Source organism: Paroedura picta, chromosome 3 (assembly GCF_049243985.1).
Source record: "Paroedura picta isolate Pp20150507F chromosome 3, Ppicta_v3.0, whole genome shotgun sequence".
NCBI lineage: Eukaryota > Metazoa > Chordata > Lepidosauria > Squamata > Gekkonidae > Paroedura > Paroedura picta.
Window position 1 is genome coordinate 95,634,108 of NC_135371.1, and position 9,229 is coordinate 95,643,336.

Genomic DNA, 9,229 nt, shown 5'->3' on the forward strand with positions numbered 1-9,229 from the left:
GCAGCTGTAGTCCATCTTGTCTTCTGGGAGGAAGGCAATCATGTCACACTCACTGCAGATGATGGGATGAGTGTCCTGGAGGTCCATTGTAATGTCTAGGCAGTGGAAGTACTAGGGAAATATAATCTACTGATATAATCTACTGATTCTAATTGCTCGGCCAAGAACCCCAGGCCAAGAGCCCTTTGTCTCTCGCCCTTCGGCTCGCGCCTCTGGTGAGGAGCAGCCCTTTTTTAATCCTCCCAACAATTACCCAGCAATCACCTCACCCAGGCAGAACAATAGCCTCACCTGGTCAGCAGCAATTCTCCCCAGTAGCTCTCTCCACGTGGGCTCAGTTGTCTAAGCTCTGCCTCTGGTGAGGAGCAGCCCTTTTTAATCCTCCCAACAATTACCCAGCAATCACCTCACCCAGGCAGCACAATAGCCTCACCTGGTCAGCAGCAACTCTCCCCAGTAGCTCTCTCCATGTGCTCTCAGTTGTCTGAGCTCTGGGTTTAAACATTTTTGGGTTTAAACATTTTGGCCTTCCAATACCCTGAATTATGTGACCAGTTAGGTGGGTCAAATTAGTCCATAGATTTTGTATGGATGCTCCCTGCAGGTATGGAAGTGATTCTTCCTGGGTTCTCTGTAGTACCTCCTATTCCAGTGAAGCAGAGGAAAACTGGGTCTAGCTATTTGCGTTGGGGGGGGGAGGGGGAGGGAAGCAAATGGGCACCAGAAAACCTTTTGGTGGAAATCATGATGGTGATGGCTGAATTAAACCACAATTTTGTGTTATGACTGAACTGAGCCAGTATTATTTAAATACGTTGTCTGTATTATTTGACTAGGTTTACAGAACAAATTAGTAGTTATTGACTTGGGTAGAATTTGCAACAAAGTAATTCAAAATACAAAGGTGAACTTTTATTTTCAGTAGAGAGAAGAAATGAAATCCAGTTTTCAATTTAATAAGTTTCTTTTAAGGTCTTCTGATAAAAATCAGGTTAATGAATTAACTGACTGCTGATGTGGAAATAATATATCTGAATGTATTAACAAGTTTGGGTATTTCTGTAGTACTGACATTTTCCCCTACAATGTGCTTGGCAATAGCTAATACAATATGTATTAGCAATTTATCACTGGATTATGAAAGACAAGGAGGGGCTCTTTTTCAAAGCACCTAGCGCTGTCCTCTAAACAAAATTTCAAATATAGTTTTAAGCACAAGTTCAAGGAAAACTCCAAGGAATTAATTTCTGCTCGTCTCATGCTGAAGTCCTGAAAGCCCCACTAAGAAAAAAAAACCAAAATGGCCATCCTACTTAACACACTAAATGGTCCTTTATTTCTTACCCATTTGGAATATATCATGAAAATGTGGTAGAGATTCCATGCCCTTAAGACTGCATAAGATGCAAACCGAAGACTTTAACAAGAGGGTGTTAACAAATCTCCGCCCTTTCCATACTATTGTTTGAATTAGGCTCGCTAAAGTGGTGACTCAGTTCACTTCCCGTTTGTTAGTGAACAATTAAATGTCAAAATGTGGTTAATTCACAAATAAGTATTATTTACTGTTCATTCATTCCCCATTGTGCCAAAAGTAGTTGTTCTGTAAAAAGAAAAGGGCAAAGAACTATTGCAGTGGGCAAATTAAAAGCAACCCTATTTTCTTTTTCTTTTTTTAGTTTTGCTTTTTTGTTCTTTGTGGACTATAAAAGGGAACATGGTAATGAATTTCTATCAATTTGCTTCCTTCCTTCATTCCTTCCTTCCTCCTTCCTATCAAGTTGCATTATAATTTTTATATGGCACATATTTACTTACAAGCAGGAAAAGCAGCATCTTTTAAGGTGCCACTGAGTCTGATATAATGAAAACTCTTGGTTGACTGTAATTTTCAGTGCTTTGATAGTTCACCCTTAGAAATTTATGTTGAAATGACTCACTGGTAATTCTGGAGGAGTAAAATCCTAACAGCATTTTCTTTATTATCAGAAATGTGTGGGATATAATCCGTTGACTTGTTCTGTTGACAAAATTTTCCTTGAATCAGCTAGTCATTTTCCTTCATAGAAAAGATAAACATTGAATGTAGCCTATTACTGGTTATTGAAATTGCAACAAAATACTTAACCAATGAACCAAAATATTATTCTTTCTTTATACTATTATACTTCTCCGCACTAATTTTTTTTTCAAAATTAGTGACATTGTTTTGATCTATAACACCTCATTTTTTCATGGCAACATCAAGGCCACACTCCGGGAACCCAGAATTTTTTTTTAAATCCATTTTTGTTTTAAATAGTTCAGTATATATAGGCTAAGGCTTTTAATCTATGGCAATAAAGATGCCCCCTTTTTCCTGACAGCTCTATACCAAAAACTATTACAAATACTTTGGAGAGGTGAGGAAAACAGTAGTACTTCTGCCAACAACAGGCCTGTTAAAACCCCATTGTCCCTTTCAGTGGTTGTTTGTTAATCAGAATTCCAAACATCTTATCTGCTGTTTTTGTTCACTGCTCATTTAACACTGAGCTTCATGATCCACCAGTATAACTATGCCTATCCTTCCTTGCTGTGAGGCCACAAAGGATTTTTTTATATAACCTAATATCGCCACACCCCACAGCAGTTGATTAAAGTTCACCTGTAGAGGCGTTTACTTGTTCACCTTTGTTCTTCTAGGAATTACTATCTGTTTCATTAAATAACATGCTGTAAGTAAAACGAACAAAATCAGAGTCCAGTGGCACCTTTAAGACCAAAAAAGTGTTGGAAAACAGCTCTCTGTGTGACGTCTCCTGACTTGTGGGGTGTAAACAGGACTCTCTTGCCATAGAGTTAGTGAGATAGATAGGACACTGACCACTCTCACCGTTGATCTCACTGACCTGTCCCTAGAGGGTAATTTCCAGTTTCCACAGTCCCCATTCTCTTTCTCCTCCATCTCTCCATGAAGCAACATGATGGCAGGGAGATGCCTCAAGCATCTCTCTCCATCCAGTTATTTAGAATAGAATAGGAACCTTATCTATACCTCTAGGTATGTAGTATTAAGTTCTTTATTAAACAGTTGTTGTATTAGTTAAGTACCACGTTTGTGAACGTGTGTTTCTTTGTTTGTTGTTTTCACGCCACGCGCACTCTGCCAGCTGCTGCGTTACTTGCCACATCAAGGCACTCTGCTAACTTTAAGGATATTAAGACTTTACCAATCCTTAATATCCAACAAAAAGATTTAAAGATTTATTTGAATAAATCTTTGTTGGTCTTAAAGGTGCCACTGGAGTCTGATTTTGTTTTGTTGTGCTGCTTCAGACCAACAGGGCTACCCGCTTGAATCTATGTTGTAAGTAAATTACCCTCCAAATACACCCCGAGAGAACAGCTTTAACATCCTGCTGTAGAGAAACTTTTGAGTTAGCAGCTGCCTAGCTTGGAGCCCCAAGGAATTCCAAAGGACACCTGGCAAGACTTGCGTTTGTTGCTTTACTCCTCCAAGGCATTAGCTGTGAGGCAGATATCTATGCATGGAGCAGGAGCAAAGAACTCCAGTTGACCAATTGTAGGTCACTGGCTAGATACTTAAAATACTCTTAAGGATGTCATTTTGAGATGTCTCTATTAGTTGTTGAGATCTTAAACATATGGTTCAGTTGAGAAAAAGTGTCAGACATCCAGTGCTTCAGGTTAGTAGAGCGGGTGTGACAGGTGTTCAGCACATCTGAAAAAGTTAAGCTCCTAGTCATCGAACTCTAACTGGTGGTGGAAAGTACCATCAAGTTGCAGCTGACTTATGACGACCCCATAGAGCTTTCAAGGCAAGAGACTAACAGAGGTGGTCTGCCATTGCCTGCATCTGACCCATTATTCACGGGCCAGAACACCTGTGCTGGCGGTGGCAGGGCATCAGGGAAAATCCCTGATAATGCACGACGACGATGCCAGCACGAGCGTGTCCCAGCCCAGGCCCTTGGAGGACCCGCGTTAATGAAACACCGGGTTCTTCCAGAGTCCCAGGACTTCCAGGGGCACAGGCGAGGGCCAGGCCGCCCGAGGCTTTTGCATAATCCTTCCCCAACATATGGCATCCCTGCAGGGACACCTCTCGCCTCTGCCAGCTCCGCAGAGCTGACAAGGGCAACCTTCCGCCCCCGCCATGGTGAGACAGCAGCATGCTGCTCCCCACCATCCTGCAGTGGGGGGCCCCTGCCCCCACTTCCCCCCCCCCAGCCGCTGCCGCTGCTTACCTGTGCTTCCGGCGATTCTGGCCCCACGTTGTGTGCGCAGGGCCGTTGCACCGGGACAGCTGGCGGAGCTCCGCCCCATGTGTACATGGGGGACAGTAGGGCTTTTTGCCCCATTGCAATGGCACGGCGGCAGCGCAGAGTAGCCGCTGCCGTGCATAATGGGTCCGTGTGTAGCAATTCTGGACTTCCTTGGTAGTCTCCGATCCAAGTACAACCCTTCAATTATCTGAATAGATTGCGCTAGCCTGGCCCATCCAGGTTAGGTGAAGTACTCTGAATTATTTAAATAGCCTTGATTCAAACCGATCTTGAACTAAATGCTTGGAAATATTATGGTGCATTTGGAACATAGAATGTGTGCATTATTCACTACTTTGTTTGTTCAGAATCTTCAGGCAGACATCGTGTTCTGAATTCCTCTCGCTGTCCTTTTGATGCATTTTATGATACTGGATGTCATTTTTGTGGAGTGTACTATTATAATTTATACAAGTAACACCAGTGTGCATTGGGCTGCATCCAAGGATTTCATTAAAGTCTTCTATCTGAAGAAATGCAGTTGAGAAAATAAAGACAGCATAAAGTGACATCAGGATAGTGTGTTTGTGGAGGGGGGGGGGTAAAAGTAAAATAAAAAAGAAATTTTCAGACCAGCCATTTTCAACGGGGGCCATATGGTCCCTTAGGGCAGTGGTCCCCAACCTTTTTATCACTGGGGACCACTCAACGCTTGACAATTTTACTGAGGCCCGGTGGGGGGGGTAGTTTACTCCTCTACTCTCAACCTCTGCCCTAACGCTCTCTGATCACTATGGTAATGTTTAAACATCCCTTCAAAATAAAATACAGACATGCCACAACAATGAACATAAGGAACATTTTATTTTCATGGAAATTTTAACTCATGACAATGATAAATCAATGGGAACCCTGAGCTTGTTTCTCTGCAACGAGATAGTCCCATCTGGGAGTGATGGGAGACAATGACACCCGAAGTGTGTTGTAAAGGGCCGGGGGGGGGGATGAAGTAAAGGGCTGGGGGGGGAGGCGTCCTTCGCGGCCTACGTCCAATTAGTCGACGGACCACATGTGGTCCGGGCCCACAGGTTGGGGATCACTACCTTAGGGGACCCTGGCACATTTGAAGGGGGCACAGACTTAAAAATGTAAGAAGGAGAACCCAAAGGGTTTATGGGGGGCTCTAGTAACTGAACCGATAAAATACCCTTTTTTGTCACATAAAGGTAAAGGTATCCCCTGTGCAAGCACCAGTTCATGTCTGACCCTTGGGGTGACGCCCTCTAGCGTTTTCATGGCAGACTCAATACGGGGTGGTTTGCCAGTGCCTTCCCCAGTCATTACTGTTTACCCCCCAGCAAGTTGGGTACTCATTTTACCGACCTTGGAAGGATGGAAGGCTGAGTCAACCTTGAGCCGGCTGCTGGGATTGAACTCCCAGCCTCATGGGCAGACAGCTTCAGACTGCATATCTGCTGCCTTACCATTCTGCGCCACAAGAGGCTTTTGTCACATATGATATCATTAATTGCTAGAAAGTTTGACTTTCATCAAGGGGAAAAAAAGAAATGTAAACAATTCCTTTCTGTGTGCTTGAATTAATACAGATTTTAAAATCTTGGTTGTATGTTGTAGAAATCTATCTCGTATATATATAAGACAAGGTATGGCAAGTATAGTTAGTTCAGTCTTAGGCCTTTTTTTAGCCTAGCTCACTGCCCAAACAGCCAGCCTATTGCAGGGGCCCCTGGAACCTAAGAAGAGCTTCTAAAAGGGCTGTAACCAAAAAAAGGTCGAGAACGGCTGCTTGAGACTGTAGGTCCTCGTGAAAAATATTCTCCTGCTGCTACCTTTACAAATCTTAAACCTGTTTGGTCAATGAGTTCACTTGGACATTTCTCAGAAAAAAGCCTATTGTACAAGATTTGGCAATTAATTCAGTTCTTTGACTCAAATCTGTGTGGATACTTTAAGATCTGGTCCCCTTTTGTGGCTAGATAAGATTGTTGTTGTCTAATCCAAATAAAGGAAGAACCCAGCCAACAAGGCACTAGTAATTCAGTGACAGCATCCCTTTAATTCACCTTGCTTGTGAACTTCCTTTTGTCTGCCTCCTGCTTTGTGTTTTGTAGCAACATGACCTACATTCCCTCAGTGCTGTTGGCTGTTTGATTTGCATGTGAATCAAAGTAAAATAGGCAAAGGGACAGTAATTTATGTCTCCACAAAATTGTACTAATGAAGAAACCTCTAAATGAAGATCTTCCGCAAAGAGTCCTTGGCACATACAGTTTGCTAGGCACAAACAGCCCAGTGATTGTTTGCAGTAAATAAATCAGGTGCATTCTACTGTACTTGGGAAAGATCTTTTTTTTTACTAGGCCCTGGGGTGGGAGGGAATGACAGGCTAATCCTTTTAGGGATTAGAAAGAGGCAGGTAATAAACTGCTGCTTGTTCTGCACTAGAGAGCAGGTTTTCCTATCAGGGCATGTTAATCACTCAGCCCCAGCAAGGTGAGGAGGCATCTCATGTTCTTCAAGACTGATTTATTTTATTATATTACAGGGTGGCTTTTGAGCACACCATGAAATCTGAAGGGAGCTGCTAAGCAGCTTTTAAGATCAGAATCAGTATGTAGTTATTTCAGGGCATTTTTTTCTGCTGCAGCACCCTCCCCCCTGACCATTATGCTGTAATTAATCTGGGAAAAGACATTCTTTTTAAAGAGTTAGCAGGTCTCTCATTAGTCTTACTGCATTCCATGACTACTTGCCAGAATCAAATAAAGCATTATTATCTAAATATGCAGTAAGAGGCTTTTGTTTGGTATACTTCTGTTAAGACCAAACTGTCCCTCCTTCTCTAGTGAACAACTGGTCTGATGGAAGCTGAAGTACCCTGTACATCTAAAAGAAACCCTCAGTCTGCTGGCATGTTCTGTGTCCACTTCATATTCTCCTGGTGCAGAAGTGGGGATGGGCAGAACAAAGTCGGTGGCATGCATATAGCCAAGTGCAAGAAATCACAGACGGAACTTTGGCTTATCCAAAAGGAGGGGAGTTGCCACTCAACCCCTCAACTGGACAGAAGCCAAGGGAAAATGCTCTCTGAAGAAAATATTTTAGGAAGGTGTTTGAGAAAAGCCAGTCACCCCAAATCCCACATCTGGAAACACAAGAATCAGGTCCTAACAGAAATAATGTAAGTTTATCTCAGGGGCAAATACCGCGTGGAAGACTCACTTGGTATTATGCTGCGCTGTTTTGCCCTGGGATAGTTGTCCCAATTTTCCCCAAGATGTCATGGGGAGCCTTTAGCCTGCTTCTCCCCCTGTCCACCCTGGATTTTTTGCTCCCAGGTGAGGTAGCCAATGGACAGGAAGTAGAAACTTCCCAGTGGTATTTTTTCTTTTTTAGCTTGTCAATCATTGTCCCATGGCGTAAACTATCACCTTCCAGCACCGTTTTATTATTTTTGAGCGGCCCCTTTTAAGCCTGAAATCTTTTTTTTAAATTAAAAATCCCCCAATGTTATTGTGATATTATTTTTTAAATCTCTAAATGCTCCCAACAGCTCTGCCACCCTGCAGCGCCACAAGAAGCATTTTCCCCATGTTTTTAGAAAGACTCCTAAAAAATGAAAAAAAAATGCTTCTCACTGTTCTGCCAGAGTGGAGGCAAAAGGGAATAAATCACCTCTGACACTGATACTGTGAAATACCAGTTTGATTAACAACAAAGCCTATAGCTTGCAAAATTACTTTGCAAAAAATAGAGTAGACCTGGTGTGCGTGATGGAAACCTGGATCAAGGAGGGTGAGACAGTTGTCCTTAAAGAGCTAGCCCTGCTGGGTTTTCTGTCCTACATCAGTATTAGACTGCGGGATGGGGTGGATGGGTGGCAATCCTAATCTGAGAGAATTTCTCCTTCAGGGCTCTCCCCAGGAATTGAATGTATAGGAATTGAATGGGACTCAACCGAGAGTGTGGCCATCTGGCTACTGTGCTGCACGCCCAATGCACCTCCAGATGCCCTGCCAGCTCTGCTGGAGGAAGTAGCAGACTGGAAGCTATAGTTTCCAAGATTTTTAATTCTGGGGGACCTTAACATCCATACCGAGCCACAACCCTCCAGAAATGGGGTGGACCTAATGTCAGCCATGGCAATGCTAGGGCTCTCACAATTTCTTGTTGGGCCCACTATCAGGCAGGCCACACCCTGAACCTAATTTTTTGTGGGGGGTTGAATGTGGATCTAGTCTCACCTAGGGCCATGCCATGGCCAGACCACTGGAAGCTTGGCTAAGGCTGCCACCTCTTCCTCAGTTGGGCATTGAGCAGATTTTAACTCAGTCATAGATATTTATAAATATGACTGGATTCTTTGTAAGGAGAGAGAGCCTTAGCAGTCTAACTAACCAACTGGTCTTCTGGAGGCAAAACAGGGAGGAAGTCTGCTCAAAGGAACAGGAAGTCTCCAACTGAGCCAATCAGGACACAGCAGGAGAGTATTTGAAAATACCAGGTAGTTCCTATTTCAAATACATCTCCTCTGATGTTCCCTGTAGGATAATCTTCATATATGCTGTTTTATTGTGCATACAACAGAGCTTGCATATTCCAAGAGAAATTTTGCACTTTTTAATGCTAGAAGACTTAAAAGGTATATTGTAAGACTTTGACCCCTTCTGAGCTGCACAGGTTACAGCACACTTATTGTACCAGCAATCCTACTAGGCTGCAGTCTTAGTCCCACAGCCTGGCTGTACTTTGATTGCCAGTCCATGTGCTGTGACCCTAGGGAGAAGGTATTTGTCATTCAGAGGTATTTATTTTTCAAAACTTAATGGAGCTTACTTTTGTTATGAATTTTTGAGTGTACTTTAGGATTGCCAGTTCATGGTTGGGAAATATCTGGAGACTTTGGGGATAGAGATGGGAATGGGTGGGATTTGGGGAGG